At 50.4% G+C, this 20,138-nt stretch overlaps 1 protein-coding gene across 1 annotated transcript in view; it reads left to right on the top strand.

Moving 5' to 3' along the window:
- LOC147740933 (uncharacterized) overlaps positions 1–20,138 on the top strand; it is a 330,387-nt gene that overhangs the window by 211,051 nt on the left and 99,198 nt on the right. The gene's annotated exons all lie outside the window — the stretch shown is intronic.

Here is a 20,138-nt window from a genome sequence, read left to right on the forward strand (position 1 = left end):
CCAGTGGCAAAGTGAGCAAGGGACTCAGGTCTGAGCATACCCTGCCAACTTATGGTGAACAAAGCGGTACAAAAGGGGGCGGTGATGGACGGAGCATCTGAAATAATCAAACACTCACACCCAGTCAGCAGATCCGGGTTTAATCCATCACCGTTCTTTAGCCCACTCTGCCACCCCGGTTCAGACAAGGCCATATGCAAATCATTCTGACCCTGTGCATCATGGGAACAGTCCAGCCTGAACTGCCAAGGCATGCATTCCCTGGTCCAGAAACAAGCTTTCTAAGACCGGTATCTGGCATTACAGGCGTCTTCAGCCAGGCTTGCTTGAATCCAGTGGCAAAGTGAGCAAGGGACTCACGTCTGAGCATACCCAGCCAACTTATGGCGAACAAAGCGATACAAAAGGGGGTGGTGATGGACGGAGCATATGAACTAATCAAACACTCACACCCAGTCAACAGATCCGGGTTTAATCCATCACCGTTCTTTAGCCCACTCTGCCACCCCAGTTCAGACATGGCCTATGCAAATCAGTCTGACCCTGTGCCTCATGGGAACAGTCCAGCCCGAACTTCTAAGCCATGCCTTCCCTGGACCAGAAACAAGCTTCCTAGGACCGGTTTCTGACATTACAGCCGTCTTCAGCCAGGCTTGCTTGAATCCAGTGGCAAAGTGAGCAAGGGACTCACGTCTGAGCATACCCTGCCAACTTATGGCAAACAAAGCGGTACAAAAGGGGGTGGTGATGGAAGGAGCATATGACCTAATCAAATACTCACACTCAGTCAATAGATCTGGGTTTAATCCATCACAGTTCTTTAGCCCACTCTGCCACCCCAGTTCAGACATGGCCATATGCCAATCAGTTTGACCCTGTGCCTCATGGGAACAGTCCAGCTTGAACTGCTAAGCCATGCCTTCCCTGGACCAGAAACAAGCTTCCTAGGACCGGTTTCTGACATTACAGCCGTCTTCAGCCAGGCTTGCTTGAATCCAGTGGCAAAGTGAGCAAGGGACTCACGTCTGAGCATACCCTGCCAACTTATGGCGAACAAAGCGGTACAAAAGGGGGTGGTGATGGAAGGAGCATATGACCTAATCAAATACTCACACTCAGTCAATAGATCTGGGTTTAATCCATCACCGTTCTTTAGCCCACTCTGCCACCCCAGTTCAGACATGGCCTATGCAAATCAGTCTGACCCTGTGCCTCATGGGAACAGTCCAGCCCGAACTTCTAAGCCATGCCTTCCCTGGACCAGAAACAAGCTTCCTAGGACCGGTTTCTGACATTACAGCCGTCTTCAGCCAGGCTTGCTTGAATCCAGTGGCAAAGTGAGCAGGGGACTCACGTCTGAGCATACCCTGCCAACTTATGGTGAACAAAGCGGTACAAAAGGGGGCGGTGATGGACGGAGCATCTGAAATAATCAAACACTCACACCCAGTCAGCAGATCCGGGTTTAATCCATCACCGTTCTTTAGTCCACTCTGCCACCCCGGTTCAGACATGGCTATATTCAAATCAGTCTGACCCTGTGCCTCATGGGAACAGTCCAGCCCGAACTGCTAAGCCATGCCTTCCCTGGACCAGAAACAAGCTTCCTAGGACCGGTTTCTGACATTACAGCCGTCTTCAGCCAGGCTTGCTTGAATCCAGTGGCAAAGTGAGCAAGGGACTCACGTCTGAGCATACCCTGCCAACTTATGGCGAACAAAGCGGTACAAAAGGGGGTGGTGATGGAAGGAGCATATGACCTAATCAAATACTCACACTCAGTCAATAGATCTGGGTTTAATCCATCACCGTTCTTTAGCCCACTCTGCCACCCCAGTTCAGACATGGCCATATGCCAATCAGTTTGACCCTGTGCCTCATGGGAACAGTCCAGCTTGAACTGCTAAGCCATGCCTTCCCTGGACCAGAAACAAGCTTCCTAGGACCGGTTTCTGACATTACAGCCGTCTTCAGCCAGGCTTGCTTGAATCCAGTGGCAAAGTGAGCAAGGGACTCACGTCTGAGCATACCCTGCCAACTTATGGCGAACAAAGCGGTACAAAAGGGGGTGGTGATGGAAGGAGCATATGACCTAATCAAATACTCACACTCAGTCAATAGATCTGGGTTTATTCCATCACCGTTCTTTAGCCCACTCTGTCACCCAAGTTCAGACATGGCCATATGCAAATCAGTCTGACCCTGTGCCTCATGGGAACAGTCCAGCCCAAACTACCAAGCCATGCCTTCCCTAGACCAGAACCAAGCTTCCTAGGACCGGTTTCTGGCATTACAGCAGTCTTCAGCCAGGCTTGCTTGAATCCAGTGGCAAAGTGAGCAAGGGACTCAGGTCTGAGCATACCCTGCCAACTTATGGTGAACAAAGCGGTACAAAAGGGGGCGGTGATGGACGGAGCATCTGAAATAATCAAACACTCACACCCAGTCAGCAGATCCGGGTTTAATCCATCACCGTTCTTTAGCCCACTCTGCCACCCCGGTTCAGACAAGGCCATATGCAAATCATTCTGACCCTGTGCATCATGGGAACAGTCCAGCCTGAACTGCCAAGGCATGCATTCCCTGGTCCAGAAACAAGCTTTCTAAGACCGGTATCTGGCATTACAGGCGTCTTCAGCCAGGCTTGCTTGAATCCAGTGGCAAAGTGAGCAAGGGACTCACGTCTGAGCATACCCAGCCAACTTATGGCGAACAAAGCGATACAAAAGGGGGTGGTGATGGACGGAGCATATGAACTAATCAAACACTCACACCCAGTCAACAGATCCGGGTTTAATCCATCACCGTTCTTTAGCCCACTCTGCCACCCCAGTTCAGACATGGCCTATGCAAATCAGTCTGACCCTGTGCCTCATGGGAACAGTCCAGCCCGAACTTCTAAGCCATGCCTTCCCTGGACCAGAAACAAGCTTCCTAGGACCGGTTTCTGACATTACAGCCGTCTTCAGCCAGGCTTGCTTGAATCCAGTGGCAAAGTGAGCAAGGGACTCACGTCTGAGCATACCCTGCCAACTTATGGCGAACAAAGCGGTACAAAAGGGGGTGGTGATGGAAGGAGCATATGACCTAATCAAATACTCACACTCAGTCAATAGATCTGGGTTTAATCCATCACCGTTCTTTAGCCCACTCTGCCACCCCAGTTCAGACATGGCCATATGCCAATCAGTTTGACCCTGTGCCTCATGGGAACAGTCCAGCTTGAACTGCTAAGCCATGCCTTCCCTGGACCAGAAACAAGCTTCCTAGGACCGGTTTCTGACATTACAGCCGTCTTCAGCCAGGCTTGCTTGAATCCAGTGGCAAAGTGAGCAAGGGACTCACGTCTGAGCATACCCTGCCAACTTATGGCGAACAAAGCGGTACAAAAGGGGGTGGTGATGGAAGGAGCATATGACCTAATCAAATACTCACACTCAGTCAATAGATCTGGGTTTATTCCATCACCGTTCTTTAGCCCACTCTGTCACCCAAGTTCAGACATGGCCATATGCAAATCAGTCTGACCCTGTGCCTCATGGGAACAGTCCAGCCCAAACTACCAAGCCATGCCTTCCCTAGACCAGAACCAAGCTTCCTAGGACCGGTTTCTGGCATTACAGCAGTCTTCAGCCAGGCTTGCTTGAATCCAGTGGCAAAGTGAGCAAGGGACTCAGGTCTGAGCATACCCTGCCAACTTATGGTGAACAAAGCGGTACAAAAGGGGGCGGTGATGGACGGAGCATCTGAAATAATCAAACACTCACACCCAGTCAGCAGATCCGGGTTTAATCCATCACCGTTCTTTAGCCCACTCTGCCACCCCGGTTCAGACAAGGCCATATGCAAATCATTCTGACCCTGTGCATCATGGGAACAGTCCAGCCTGAACTGCCAAGGCATGCATTCCCTGGTCCAGAAACAAGCTTTCTAAGACCGGTATCTGGCATTACAGGCGTCTTCAGCCAGGCTTGCTTGAATCCAGTGGCAAAGTGAGCAAGGGACTCACGTCTGAGCATACCCAGCCAACTTATGGCGAACAAAGCGATACAAAAGGGGGTGGTGATGGACGGAGCATATGAACTAATCAAACACTCACACCCAGTCAACAGATCCGGGTTTAATCCATCACCGTTCTTTAGCCCACTCTGCCACCCCAGTTCAGACATGGCCTATGCAAATCAGTCTGACCCTGTGCCTCATGGGAACAGTCCAGCCCGAACTTCTAAGCCATGCCTTCCCTGGACCAGAAACAAGCTTCCTAGGACCGGTTTCTGACATTACAGCCGTCTTCAGCCAGGCTTGCTTGAATCCAGTGGCAAAGTGAGCAAGGGACTCACGTCTGAGCATACCCTGCCAACTTATGGCAAACAAAGCGGTACAAAAGGGGGTGGTGATGGAAGGAGCATATGACCTAATCAAATACTCACACTCAGTCAATAGATCTGGGTTTAATCCATCACAGTTCTTTAGCCCACTCTGCCACCCCAGTTCAGACATGGCCATATGCCAATCAGTTTGACCCTGTGCCTCATGGGAACAGTCCAGCTTGAACTGCTAAGCCATGCCTTCCCTGGACCAGAAACAAGCTTCCTAGGACCGGTTTCTGACATTACAGCCGTCTTCAGCCAGGCTTGCTTGAATCCAGTGGCAAAGTGAGCAAGGGACTCACGTCTGAGCATACCCTGCCAACTTATGGCGAACAAAGCGGTACAAAAGGGGGTGGTGATGGAAGGAGCATATGACCTAATCAAATACTCACACTCAGTCAATAGATCTGGGTTTAATCCATCACCGTTCTTTAGCCCACTCTGCCACCCCAGTTCAGACATGGCCTATGCAAATCAGTCTGACCCTGTGCCTCATGGGAACAGTCCAGCCCGAACTTCTAAGCCATGCCTTCCCTGGACCAGAAACAAGCTTCCTAGGACCGGTTTCTGACATTACAGCCGTCTTCAGCCAGGCTTGCTTGAATCCAGTGGCAAAGTGAGCAGGGGACTCACGTCTGAGCATACCCTGCCAACTTATGGTGAACAAAGCGGTACAAAAGGGGGCGGTGATGGACGGAGCATCTGAAATAATCAAACACTCACACCCAGTCAGCAGATCCGGGTTTAATCCATCACCGTTCTTTAGTCCACTCTGCCACCCCGGTTCAGACATGGCTATATTCAAATCAGTCTGACCCTGTGCCTCATGGGAACAGTCCAGCCCGAACTGCTAAGCCATGCCTTCCCTGGACCAGAAACAAGCTTCCTAGGACCGGTTTCTGACATTACAGCCGTCTTCAGCCAGGCTTGCTTGAATCCAGTGGCAAAGTGAGCAAGGGACTCACGTCTGAGCATACCCTGCCAACTTATGGCGAACAAAGCGGTACAAAAGGGGGTGGTGATGGAAGGAGCATATGACCTAATCAAATACTCACACTCAGTCAATAGATCTGGGTTTAATCCATCACCGTTCTTTAGCCCACTCTGCCACCCCAGTTCAGACATGGCCATATGCCAATCAGTTTGACCCTGTGCCTCATGGGAACAGTCCAGCTTGAACTGCTAAGCCATGCCTTCCCTGGACCAGAAACAAGCTTCCTAGGACCGGTTTCTGACATTACAGCCGTCTTCAGCCAGGCTTGCTTGAATCCAGTGGCAAAGTGAGCAAGGGACTCACGTCTGAGCATACCCTGCCAACTTATGGCGAACAAAGCGGTACAAAAGGGGGTGGTGATGGAAGGAGCATATGACCTAATCAAATACTCACACTCAGTCAATAGATCTGGGTTTATTCCATCACCGTTCTTTAGCCCACTCTGTCACCCAAGTTCAGACATGGCCATATGCAAATCAGTCTGACCCTGTGCCTCATGGGAACAGTCCAGCCCAAACTACCAAGCCATGCCTTCCCTAGACCAGAACCAAGCTTCCTAGGACCGGTTTCTGGCATTACAGCAGTCTTCAGCCAGGCTTGCTTGAATCCAGTGGCAAAGTGAGCAAGGGACTCAGGTCTGAGCATACCCTGCCAACTTATGGTGAACAAAGCGGTACAAAAGGGGGCGGTGATGGACGGAGCATCTGAAATAATCAAACACTCACACCCAGTCAGCAGATCCGGGTTTAATCCATCACCGTTCTTTAGCCCACTCTGCCACCCCGGTTCAGACAAGGCCATATGCAAATCATTCTGACCCTGTGCATCATGGGAACAGTCCAGCCTGAACTGCCAAGGCATGCATTCCCTGGTCCAGAAACAAGCTTTCTAAGACCGGTATCTGGCATTACAGGCGTCTTCAGCCAGGCTTGCTTGAATCCAGTGGCAAAGTGAGCAAGGGACTCACGTCTGAGCATACCCAGCCAACTTATGGCGAACAAAGCGATACAAAAGGGGGTGGTGATGGACGGAGCATATGAACTAATCAAACACTCACACCCAGTCAACAGATCCGGGTTTAATCCATCACCGTTCTTTAGCCCACTCTGCCACCCCAGTTCAGACATGGCCTATGCAAATCAGTCTGACCCTGTGCCTCATGGGAACAGTCCAGCCCGAACTTCTAAGCCATGCCTTCCCTGGACCAGAAACAAGCTTCCTAGGACCGGTTTCTGACATTACAGCCGTCTTCAGCCAGGCTTGCTTGAATCCAGTGGCAAAGTGAGCAAGGGACTCACGTCTGAGCATACCCTGCCAACTTATGGCGAACAAAGCGGTACAAAAGGGGGTGGTGATGGAAGGAGCATATGACCTAATCAAATACTCACACTCAGTCAATAGATCTGGGTTTAATCCATCACCGTTCTTTAGCCCACTCTGCCACCCCAGTTCAGACATGGCCATATGCCAATCAGTTTGACCCTGTGCCTCATGGGAACAGTCCAGCTTGAACTGCTAAGCCATGCCTTCCCTGGACCAGAAACAAGCTTCCTAGGACCGGTTTCTGACATTACAGCCGTCTTCAGCCAGGCTTGCTTGAATCCAGTGGCAAAGTGAGCAAGGGACTCACGTCTGAGCATACCCTGCCAACTTATGGCGAACAAAGCGGTACAAAAGGGGGTGGTGATGGAAGGAGCATATGACCTAATCAAATACTCACACTCAGTCAATAGATCTGGGTTTAATCCATCACCGTTCTTTAGCCCACTCTGCCACCCCAGTTCAGACATGGCCTATGCAAATCAGTCTGACCCTGTGCCTCATGGGAACAGTCCAGCCCGAACTTCTAAGCCATGCCTTCCCTGGACCAGAAACAAGCTTCCTAGGACCGGTTTCTGACATTACAGCCGTCTTCAGCCAGGCTTGCTTGAATCCAGTGGCAAAGTGAGCAGGGGACTCACGTCTGAGCATACCCTGCCAACTTATGGTGAACAAAGCGGTACAAAAGGGGGCGGTGATGGACGGAGCATCTGAAATAATCAAACACTCACACCCAGTCAGCAGATCCGGGTTTAATCCATCACCGTTCTTTAGTCCACTCTGCCACCCCGGTTCAGACATGGCTATATTCAAATCAGTCTGACCCTGTGCCTCATGGGAACAGTCCAGCCCGAACTGCTAAGCCATGCCTTCCCTGGACCAGAAACAAGCTTCCTAGGACCGGTTTCTGACATTACAGCCGTCTTCAGCCAGGCTTGCTTGAATCCAGTGGCAAAGTGAGCAAGGGACTCACGTCTGAGCATACCCTGCCAACTTATGGCGAACAAAGCGGTACAAAAGGGGGTGGTGATGGAAGGAGCATATGACCTAATCAAATACTCACACTCAGTCAATAGATCTGGGTTTAATCCATCACCGTTCTTTAGCCCACTCTGCCACCCCAGTTCAGACATGGCCATATGCCAATCAGTTTGACCCTGTGCCTCATGGGAACAGTCCAGCTTGAACTGCTAAGCCATGCCTTCCCTGGACCAGAAACAAGCTTCCTAGGACCGGTTTCTGACATTACAGCCGTCTTCAGCCAGGCTTGCTTGAATCCAGTGGCAAAGTGAGCAAGGGACTCACGTCTGAGCATACCCTGCCAACTTATGGCGAACAAAGCGGTACAAAAGGGGGTGGTGATGGAAGGAGCATATGACCTAATCAAATACTCACACTCAGTCAATAGATCTGGGTTTATTCCATCACCGTTCTTTAGCCCACTCTGTCACCCAAGTTCAGACATGGCCATATGCAAATCAGTCTGACCCTGTGCCTCATGGGAACAGTCCAGCCCAAACTACCAAGCCATGCCTTCCCTAGACCAGAACCAAGCTTCCTAGGACCGGTTTCTGGCATTACAGCAGTCTTCAGCCAGGCTTGCTTGAATCCAGTGGCAAAGTGAGCAAGGGACTCAGGTCTGAGCATACCCTGCCAACTTATGGTGAACAAAGCGGTACAAAAGGGGGCGGTGATGGACGGAGCATCTGAAATAATCAAACACTCACACCCAGTCAGCAGATCCGGGTTTAATCCATCACCGTTCTTTAGCCCACTCTGCCACCCCGGTTCAGACAAGGCCATATGCAAATCATTCTGACCCTGTGCATCATGGGAACAGTCCAGCCTGAACTGCCAAGGCATGCATTCCCTGGTCCAGAAACAAGCTTTCTAAGACCGGTATCTGGCATTACAGGCGTCTTCAGCCAGGCTTGCTTGAATCCAGTGGCAAAGTGAGCAAGGGACTCACGTCTGAGCATACCCAGCCAACTTATGGCGAACAAAGCGATACAAAAGGGGGTGGTGATGGACGGAGCATATGAACTAATCAAACACTCACACCCAGTCAACAGATCCGGGTTTAATCCATCACCGTTCTTTAGCCCACTCTGCCACCCCAGTTCAGACATGGCCTATGCAAATCAGTCTGACCCTGTGCCTCATGGGAACAGTCCAGCCCGAACTTCTAAGCCATGCCTTCCCTGGACCAGAAACAAGCTTCCTAGGACCGGTTTCTGACATTACAGCCGTCTTCAGCCAGGCTTGCTTGAATCCAGTGGCAAAGTGAGCAAGGGACTCACGTCTGAGCATACCCTGCCAACTTATGGCGAACAAAGCGGTACAAAAGGGGGTGGTGATGGAAGGAGCATATGACCTAATCAAATACTCACACTCAGTCAATAGATCTGGGTTTAATCCATCACCGTTCTTTAGCCCACTCTGCCACCCCAGTTCAGACATGGCCATATGCCAATCAGTTTGACCCTGTGCCTCATGGGAACAGTCCAGCTTGAACTGCTAAGCCATGCCTTCCCTGGACCAGAAACAAGCTTCCTAGGACCGGTTTCTGACATTACAGCCGTCTTCAGCCAGGCTTGCTTGAATCCAGTGGCAAAGTGAGCAAGGGACTCACGTCTGAGCATACCCTGCCAACTTATGGCGAACAAAGCGGTACAAAAGGGGGTGGTGATGGAAGGAGCATATGACCTAATCAAATACTCACACTCAGTCAATAGATCTGGGTTTAATCCATCACCGTTCTTTAGCCCACTCTGCCACCCCAGTTCAGACATGGCCTATGCAAATCAGTCTGACCCTGTGCCTCATGGGAACAGTCCAGCCCGAACTTCTAAGCCATGCCTTCCCTGGACCAGAAACAAGCTTCCTAGGACCGGTTTCTGACATTACAGCCGTCTTCAGCCAGGCTTGCTTGAATCCAGTGGCAAAGTGAGCAGGGGACTCACGTCTGAGCATACCCTGCCAACTTATGGTGAACAAAGCGGTACAAAAGGGGGCGGTGATGGACGGAGCATCTGAAATAATCAAACACTCACACCCAGTCAGCAGATCCGGGTTTAATCCATCACCGTTCTTTAGTCCACTCTGCCACCCCGGTTCAGACATGGCTATATTCAAATCAGTCTGACCCTGTGCCTCATGGGAACAGTCCAGCCCGAACTGCTAAGCCATGCCTTCCCTGGACCAGAAACAAGCTTCCTAGGACCGGTTTCTGACATTACAGCCGTCTTCAGCCAGGCTTGCTTGAATCCAGTGGCAAAGTGAGCAAGGGACTCACGTCTGAGCATACCCTGCCAACTTATGGCGAACAAAGCGGTACAAAAGGGGGTGGTGATGGAAGGAGCATATGACCTAATCAAATACTCACACTCAGTCAATAGATCTGGGTTTAATCCATCACCGTTCTTTAGCCCACTCTGCCACCCCAGTTCAGACATGGCCATATGCCAATCAGTTTGACCCTGTGCCTCATGGGAACAGTCCAGCTTGAACTGCTAAGCCATGCCTTCCCTGGACCAGAAACAAGCTTCCTAGGACCGGTTTCTGACATTACAGCCGTCTTCAGCCAGGCTTGCTTGAATCCAGTGGCAAAGTGAGCAAGGGACTCACGTCTGAGCATACCCTGCCAACTTATGGCGAACAAAGCGGTACAAAAGGGGGTGGTGATGGAAGGAGCATATGACCTAATCAAATACTCACACTCAGTCAATAGATCTGGGTTTATTCCATCACCGTTCTTTAGCCCACTCTGTCACCCAAGTTCAGACATGGCCATATGCAAATCAGTCTGACCCTGTGCCTCATGGGAACAGTCCAGCCCAAACTACCAAGCCATGCCTTCCCTAGACCAGAACCAAGCTTCCTAGGACCGGTTTCTGGCATTACAGCAGTCTTCAGCCAGGCTTGCTTGAATCCAGTGGCAAAGTGAGCAAGGGACTCAGGTCTGAGCATACCCTGCCAACTTATGGTGAACAAAGCGGTACAAAAGGGGGCGGTGATGGACGGAGCATCTGAAATAATCAAACACTCACACCCAGTCAGCAGATCCGGGTTTAATCCATCACCGTTCTTTAGCCCACTCTGCCACCCCGGTTCAGACAAGGCCATATGCAAATCATTCTGACCCTGTGCATCATGGGAACAGTCCAGCCTGAACTGCCAAGGCATGCATTCCCTGGTCCAGAAACAAGCTTTCTAAGACCGGTATCTGGCATTACAGGCGTCTTCAGCCAGGCTTGCTTGAATCCAGTGGCAAAGTGAGCAAGGGACTCACGTCTGAGCATACCCAGCCAACTTATGGCGAACAAAGCGATACAAAAGGGGGTGGTGATGGACGGAGCATATGAACTAATCAAACACTCACACCCAGTCAACAGATCCGGGTTTAATCCATCACCGTTCTTTAGCCCACTCTGCCACCCCAGTTCAGACATGGCCTATGCAAATCAGTCTGACCCTGTGCCTCATGGGAACAGTCCAGCCCGAACTTCTAAGCCATGCCTTCCCTGGACCAGAAACAAGCTTCCTAGGACCGGTTTCTGACATTACAGCCGTCTTCAGCCAGGCTTGCTTGAATCCAGTGGCAAAGTGAGCAAGGGACTCACGTCTGAGCATACCCTGCCAACTTATGGCGAACAAAGCGGTACAAAAGGGGGTGGTGATGGAAGGAGCATATGACCTAATCAAATACTCACACTCAGTCAATAGATCTGGGTTTAATCCATCACCGTTCTTTAGCCCACTCTGCCACCCCAGTTCAGACATGGCCATATGCCAATCAGTTTGACCCTGTGCCTCATGGGAACAGTCCAGCTTGAACTGCTAAGCCATGCCTTCCCTGGACCAGAAACAAGCTTCCTAGGACCGGTTTCTGACATTACAGCCGTCTTCAGCCAGGCTTGCTTGAATCCAGTGGCAAAGTGAGCAAGGGACTCACGTCTGAGCATACCCTGCCAACTTATGGCGAACAAAGCGGTACAAAAGGGGGTGGTGATGGAAGGAGCATATGACCTAATCAAATACTCACACTCAGTCAATAGATCTGGGTTTAATCCATCACCGTTCTTTAGCCCACTCTGCCACCCCAGTTCAGACATGGCCTATGCAAATCAGTCTGACCCTGTGCCTCATGGGAACAGTCCAGCCCGAACTTCTAAGCCATGCCTTCCCTGGACCAGAAACAAGCTTCCTAGGACCGGTTTCTGACATTACAGCCGTCTTCAGCCAGGCTTGCTTGAATCCAGTGGCAAAGTGAGCAGGGGACTCACGTCTGAGCATACCCTGCCAACTTATGGTGAACAAAGCGGTACAAAAGGGGGCGGTGATGGACGGAGCATCTGAAATAATCAAACACTCACACCCAGTCAGCAGATCCGGGTTTAATCCATCACCGTTCTTTAGTCCACTCTGCCACCCCGGTTCAGACATGGCTATATTCAAATCAGTCTGACCCTGTGCCTCATGGGAACAGTCCAGCCCGAACTGCTAAGCCATGCCTTCCCTGGACCAGAAACAAGCTTCCTAGGACCGGTTTCTGACATTACAGCCGTCTTCAGCCAGGCTTGCTTGAATCCAGTGGCAAAGTGAGCAAGGGACTCACGTCTGAGCATACCCTGCCAACTTATGGCGAACAAAGCGGTACAAAAGGGGGTGGTGATGGAAGGAGCATATGACCTAATCAAATACTCACACTCAGTCAATAGATCTGGGTTTAATCCATCACCGTTCTTTAGCCCACTCTGCCACCCCAGTTCAGACATGGCCATATGCCAATCAGTTTGACCCTGTGCCTCATGGGAACAGTCCAGCTTGAACTGCTAAGCCATGCCTTCCCTGGACCAGAAACAAGCTTCCTAGGACCGGTTTCTGACATTACAGCCGTCTTCAGCCAGGCTTGCTTGAATCCAGTGGCAAAGTGAGCAAGGGACTCACGTCTGAGCATACCCTGCCAACTTATGGCGAACAAAGCGGTACAAAAGGGGGTGGTGATGGAAGGAGCATATGACCTAATCAAATACTCACACTCAGTCAATAGATCTGGGTTTATTCCATCACCGTTCTTTAGCCCACTCTGTCACCCAAGTTCAGACATGGCCATATGCAAATCAGTCTGACCCTGTGCCTCATGGGAACAGTCCAGCCCAAACTACCAAGCCATGCCTTCCCTAGACCAGAACCAAGCTTCCTAGGACCGGTTTCTGGCATTACAGCAGTCTTCAGCCAGGCTTGCTTGAATCCAGTGGCAAAGTGAGCAAGGGACTCAGGTCTGAGCATACCCTGCCAACTTATGGTGAACAAAGCGGTACAAAAGGGGGCGGTGATGGACGGAGCATCTGAAATAATCAAACACTCACACCCAGTCAGCAGATCCGGGTTTAATCCATCACCGTTCTTTAGCCCACTCTGCCACCCCGGTTCAGACAAGGCCATATGCAAATCATTCTGACCCTGTGCATCATGGGAACAGTCCAGCCTGAACTGCCAAGGCATGCATTCCCTGGTCCAGAAACAAGCTTTCTAAGACCGGTATCTGGCATTACAGGCGTCTTCAGCCAGGCTTGCTTGAATCCAGTGGCAAAGTGAGCAAGGGACTCACGTCTGAGCATACCCAGCCAACTTATGGCGAACAAAGCGATACAAAAGGGGGTGGTGATGGACGGAGCATATGAACTAATCAAACACTCACACCCAGTCAACAGATCCGGGTTTAATCCATCACCGTTCTTTAGCCCACTCTGCCACCCCAGTTCAGACATGGCCTATGCAAATCAGTCTGACCCTGTGCCTCATGGGAACAGTCCAGCCCGAACTTCTAAGCCATGCCTTCCCTGGACCAGAAACAAGCTTCCTAGGACCGGTTTCTGACATTACAGCCGTCTTCAGCCAGGCTTGCTTGAATCCAGTGGCAAAGTGAGCAAGGGACTCACGTCTGAGCATACCCTGCCAACTTATGGCGAACAAAGCGGTACAAAAGGGGGTGGTGATGGAAGGAGCATATGACCTAATCAAATACTCACACTCAGTCAATAGATCTGGGTTTAATCCATCACCGTTCTTTAGCCCACTCTGCCACCCCAGTTCAGACATGGCCATATGCCAATCAGTTTGACCCTGTGCCTCATGGGAACAGTCCAGCTTGAACTGCTAAGCCATGCCTTCCCTGGACCAGAAACAAGCTTCCTAGGACCGGTTTCTGACATTACAGCCGTCTTCAGCCAGGCTTGCTTGAATCCAGTGGCAAAGTGAGCAAGGGACTCACGTCTGAGCATACCCTGCCAACTTATGGCGAACAAAGCGGTACAAAAGGGGGTGGTGATGGAAGGAGCATATGACCTAATCAAATACTCACACTCAGTCAATAGATCTGGGTTTAATCCATCACCGTTCTTTAGCCCACTCTGCCACCCCAGTTCAGACATGGCCTATGCAAATCAGTCTGACCCTGTGCCTCATGGGAACAGTCCAGCCCGAACTTCTAAGCCATGCCTTCCCTGGACCAGAAACAAGCTTCCTAGGACCGGTTTCTGACATTACAGCCGTCTTCAGCCAGGCTTGCTTGAATCCAGTGGCAAAGTGAGCAGGGGACTCACGTCTGAGCATACCCTGCCAACTTATGGTGAACAAAGCGGTACAAAAGGGGGCGGTGATGGACGGAGCATCTGAAATAATCAAACACTCACACCCAGTCAGCAGATCCGGGTTTAATCCATCACCGTTCTTTAGCCCACTCTGCCACCCCGGTTCAGACAAGGCCATATGCAAATCATTCTGACCCTGTGCCTCATGGGAACAGTCCAGCCTGAACTGCCAAGGCATGCATTCCCTGGTCCAGAAACAAGCTTTCTAAGACCGGTATCTGGCATTACAGCCGTCTTCAGCCAGGCTTGCTTGAATCCAGTGGCAAAGTGAGCAAGGGACTCACGTCTGAGCATACCCAGCCAACTTATGGCGAACAAAGCGATACAAAAGGGGGTGGTGATGGACGGAGCATATGAACTAATCAAACACTCACACCCAGTCAACAGATCCGGGTTTAATCCATCACCGTTCTTTAGCCCACTCTGCCACCCCAGTTCAGACATGGCCTATGCAAATCAGTCTGACCCTGTGCCTCATTGGAACAGTCCAGCCCGAACTTCTAAGCCATGCCTTCCCTGGACCAGAAACAAGCTTCCTAGGACCGGTTTCTGACATTACAGCCGTCTTCAGCCAGGCTTGCTTGAATCCAGTGGCAAAGTGAGCAGGGGACTCACGTCTGAGCATACCCTGCCAACTTATGGTGAACAAAGCGGTACAAAAGGGGGCGGTGATGGACGGAGCATCTGAAATAATCAAACACTCACACCCAGTCAGCAGATCCGGGTTTAATCCATCACCGTTCTTTAGTCCACTCTGCCACCCCGGTTCAGACATGGCTATATTCAAATCAGTCTGACCCTGTGCCTCATGGGAACAGTCCAGCCCGAACTGCTAAGCCATGCCTTCCCTGGACCAGAAACAAGCTTCCTAGGACCGGTTTCTGACATTACAGCCGTCTTCAGCCAGGCTTGCTTGAATCCAGTGGCAAAGTGAGCAAGGGACTCACGTCTGAGCATACCCTGCCAACTTATGGCGAACAAAGCGGTACAAAAGGGGGTGGTGATGGAAGGGGCATATGACCTAATCAAATACTCACACTCAGTCAATAGATCTGGGTTTAATCCATCACCGTTCTTTAGCCCACTCTGCCACCCCAGTTCAGACATGGCCATATGCCAATCAGTTTGACCCTGTGCCTCATGGGAACAGTCCAGCTTGAACTGCCAAGCCATGCCTTCCCTGGACCAGGAACAAGCTTCCTAGGACCGGTTTCTGGCATCACAGCCATCTTCAGCCAGGCTTGCTTGAATCCAGTGGCACAGTGAGCAAGGAACTCACGTCTGAGCATACCCTGGCAACTTATGGCGGAGAAAGCGGTACAAAAGTGGGTGGTGATGGACGGAGCATCTGAACCAGTCAAACGCTCACACCCAGTCAACCGACCCAGTCACCCAGCCAATGTTCTTTATCCCACAATAGGCTGACCCACACAAGTGAGGTACCATTTTTCTCAGATGACTTTGGGGAACGCGGGGTGGGTGGGAATTTGTGGATCCATGCAGATTCAGAAATGTGGGGAAAATATATTTTTGGCAATTTTCCAGATTTGCAAGGGATTCTGGCTAACAGAACCTGGTGGGAGGCAGTCCAGCAGAGCAAGGGTTCAAAAACTACTTCTAGGCACTTTGCCAAAACAGGGTCATTTTTCACTACAAAATTGAGGTGTGACCACGTTGCGTTTTTCACCGTTTCATGTCCCAGGCACTAGGCCGACCCACACAAGTGAGGTACCATTTTTCTTGTACGACTTTTGGGGAACACGCGGGTGTGTGGAAATTTTTTGATCCACACAGATTCAAGAAATTAGTTTTTTTTTACAATTCTTTAGAACTGCAAGGAATTCTGGGTAACAGGACCTAGTGGGAAGCAGTCAAGTCACCCCATCCTGGATTCCCCTGGGTGTCTAGTTTTAATAAATGTATAGGTTTGCTAGGTTTCCCTATGTGCCGGCAGAGCTAGTGTTACAAAACTACAGCTAGACACTTTGCTAGGAAAGGGTACATTTTCATTGTGAAAATGTGGTGTGTTCAGTTTGGGCTTTGAGCCATTTCCTGTTGTGGGCACTATGCCTACCCACACAAGTGAGGTACCATTTTTCTTGTAAGACTTTGGGGAACGCGGGGTGGGTGGGAATTTATGGATCCACGCAGATCCCAGGACGTTCCACCACAGTGGGGAAATAGTGTTTTTTTGGATATTCTTTTAGGTTTGCAGGGGATTCTAGTTAACAGAACCTGGTAGGAGGCAGTCAAGTCACCCTATCCTAGATTTGCCTGGATGTCTAGTTTTAAAATATGTATAGGTTTGCTATGTTTCGATAGGTGCCGCAGAGCGAGGGTTAAAAAACTACAGCTAGGCACTTTGCAGAAAAAGGGTCATTTTCAACTGCGAAATTGAGGTGTGACCACGTTGTGTTGTGTGCTGTTTCCTGTCGCAGGCACTAGGTCGAACCACACAAGTGAGGTACCATTTTTCTTATAAAACTATGGGGAACGCGAGGTGGGTGAAAATTAGTCGATCCACGCAGATTCCAGAACATTCCACCACAGAATTGTACGGAAAATCTTTTTTTTTTTTTTTACAAGTTTTTAGGTTTGCAAGGGATTCTGGGTAACAGACCCTGGCAGGAGGCAGTCAAGTCACCCCATTCTAGATTCCCCTCAGTGTCTAGTTTTAAAAAATGTATAGTTTTCTAGGCTTCCCTAGGTGCTGGCAGGGCTAGGGTTAAAAAACTGTAGCTAGCCACTTTGCCAAACAAGGATCCTTTTTCACTGAGAAATTGAGGTGTGACCACGTTGCGTTTTGCGCCATTCCCTGTCCCAGGTACTAGGCCAACCCACACAAATGAGGTACCATTTTTCTCATAAGATGTTCAGAAACTCAGGTGGGTGGTAAATTGTGGATCCACTCAGATTACAGAACTTTCCAACACAAAAATATAGGGACAATGTGTTTTTTTGGACATTTATTTAGGTTTGCAAGGTATTCTGGGTAAGAGAACCTGGTGGGAGGCAGTCAAGTCACCCCATCCTTAATCCCCCTTGGCGTCTAATTTTCAAAAACGTATAGTTTTGCTAGGTTTCCCTAGGTGCCAGCAGAGCAAGGGTTCAAAAACTGCAGCTAGGCACTTTGCCAAAACAGGGTCATTTTTCACTGCAAAATTGAGGTGTGACCACGTTGCGTTTTGCACCATTTCATGTCTGAGGCACTAGGCCGACCCACATAAGTGAGGTACCATTTTACGACTTTGGGGAACGTGGGGTGTGTGGAAATTTGTTGATCCACACAGATTCCAGAACTTTCCTCCACAGAAATGTGGGGAAAATGTGTTTTTTGACAATTCTTTAGAATTGCAAGGATTTGTGGGTAACATAACCTGGTGGGAGGCAGTCAAGTCACCCCATCCTGGATTCTCCTGGGTGTCTAGTGTTAAAAAATGTATAGGTTTGCTAGGTTTCCCTATGTGCCGGCAGAGCTAGTGTTAAAAAACTACAGCTAGACACTTTGCTAGGAAAGGGTACATTTTCATTGTGAAAATGTGGTGTGTTCAGTTTGGGCTTTGAGCCATTTCCTGTTGTGGGCACTATGCCTACCCACACAAGTGAGGTACCATTTGTATCGGGAGACTTAGGGTAATTCAGATTTGTAAAGCAACTGTTATTACCTATTGGTTTTTTATGCATTTCTGCCTTCCAAATGAAAGACATAATGTAAAAAAGAAGTCATTTTGAAAAATGACCGATAATTCTCATGCTATTATGAGTATTCCCAATTTCATAAATGTGCAAATTTGTACTGTTTCTAAACTTTATAATTTGTTCCCATTTCAGAAATACATAGGTGTCTTTCTTACCGATTTTTCCATGTATACTTTTTCCCACAATAATTGCTATATACCCGGTACATAATAAAAAGCCATTGCACCTTTTGGGGGGGCGGAGCTAGCCAGCAAGCGTGATGACCGCCTGAAACCGCGGCTCCGCCGTGCACGATCCAATTATCCTATATATATGCAGTAGGAGAAGCGTTTGATGTCCAATTCCTGCTTCCCCGGACCGCCTGGGGTGTAGCTGTCTAGCGACAACCACAGCGGCAGCGAAAAAGAACACACAGGAGGGTGCAGAGCCCAGACGGCGTCCCCGCATTGTAGGCCAAGAAGCCGCGGTCTTTCATGTGCCCAGGGCCTGTACGACATAGCGCGGCGTGCGGCCGACGGAGGTGATGCGAGCCGGAGCTCCGGTGCGAGCCTGACGCTGAGTGCAGTAACTGCGGCGCGTGCGGTGGCATAACAGACGGCACCCCACACCATGATTCTTCGGTCCTGACCTCCTGAGGCTGTCCCTACTCCCGCCCCGCTAAAACGACAAGCAGAGAGTGCCCCGGACACTAGAGCGGGCATCGGACTGGCGGTCCCTGAAGACTGCCTGGGTGACGGTCTAAATCAGAAGCGGACAACATCCTCGCTGGGACTAGTCTGGTAAGACTGCTTGCTCCCATAAGCTGCGTGACATTCTGCCCTTTCTAGCCTTGTGCCTGGTGACGTTGAGGTGCATTGTGCTCCCTGGGCAGTGAGAGGAGCTACGCCAGGTACAGTGCATTCCCCCGGACCCGGCGGCACAGAGACATACGGGGAGTGGGCAGCGCAGCGATAAACTCCGAAGTACGGGGGGAAGCTACTGCATGCACAGCTGGGCATCAAACGGAACACAAGTTTCCCCACAAGACGTGCGTGCTGCTGGCCGCAAGATGGGCAAAAGTGACAGAACTCAAAGCAGATTGCCTTTCATACAGAAACGGCTACAACAGCAGAGCCCACAGACAGAAGAAGGGGCAGCGCCGCGCACCGAGGAGGTTCAGAGTGCTAATTCAGACATCAAAGCCATGTTACTCTCTATGGAGCAAAGCCTGCAGTCCAGCATCTCCGCCTTAGGCACCAAAATGGACGCGATGTCTTACAGAATGGACCGCATGGCGGAGCGGCTGGATAAGCATGCAAAGCGACACGACATGGCCGAAAGGAGGATGACCGAAGTAGAGGAGGTGCAAACGGACATACACATAACGATTAAAAAAATGGAAAGAATGATGCAAGTACTACAGGACAAAACTGAGGATTTGGAGGCGCGGTCACGACGGTGCAACCTACACATCACGGGCCTTCTGGAAGCATACAGACGGGCCCAATGGAGCGGTTCGTGGAAAAATTGCTTACAACACTTCTGGGAGAGGGAGTGTTCTCTGCCATGTTACTCGGTGGAGAGAGCACACAGGTCACTAGCTCAGTGCCCAAAACCCGGGGCACCTCCTCGTCCCATAATAGCGAAACTGCTTAACTATCGGGACAGAGACACTGCGCTCAGAATGGCGAGGTCCAAAAAACAGATGCAATATGAAGGATCCACCATATCGCTGTACCCAGATTTCACTGCGAAGGTGCAGGAGGAGCGCAAACAATTCATTCCGCACAAAAAGCGCCTCAGAGAGATGGGTCTGGACTACGCTCTGCTATATCCAGCCAAGCTGCGAGTCAACAGACGTGGACATTCGCATATATTTACGGACCCCAAGGCACTTCAGCAAGCTATGAAGCGCTAGTCGAGGGAGCAGGACCCAGCCAGCGAAGAAACTCTGGGAGCTGAAGGGGGCGGCAGTTGTTTGGACCACCAAGACTGATTTCCATGATTGCAAAGGAGCTGACTGCACATCAGAACTGTGACAATCTGGGAAGGTCTTTGAGGGCTCTTCACGGAGATGAAACCAGGGAGGTCAACGCAGCCTGCAAAGAAGACAGTCTGTGC

This window comes from Lissotriton vulgaris, chromosome 1_1 (assembly GCF_964263255.1).
Source record: "Lissotriton vulgaris chromosome 1_1, aLisVul1.2, whole genome shotgun sequence".
Lineage (NCBI taxonomy): Eukaryota > Metazoa > Chordata > Amphibia > Caudata > Salamandridae > Lissotriton > Lissotriton vulgaris.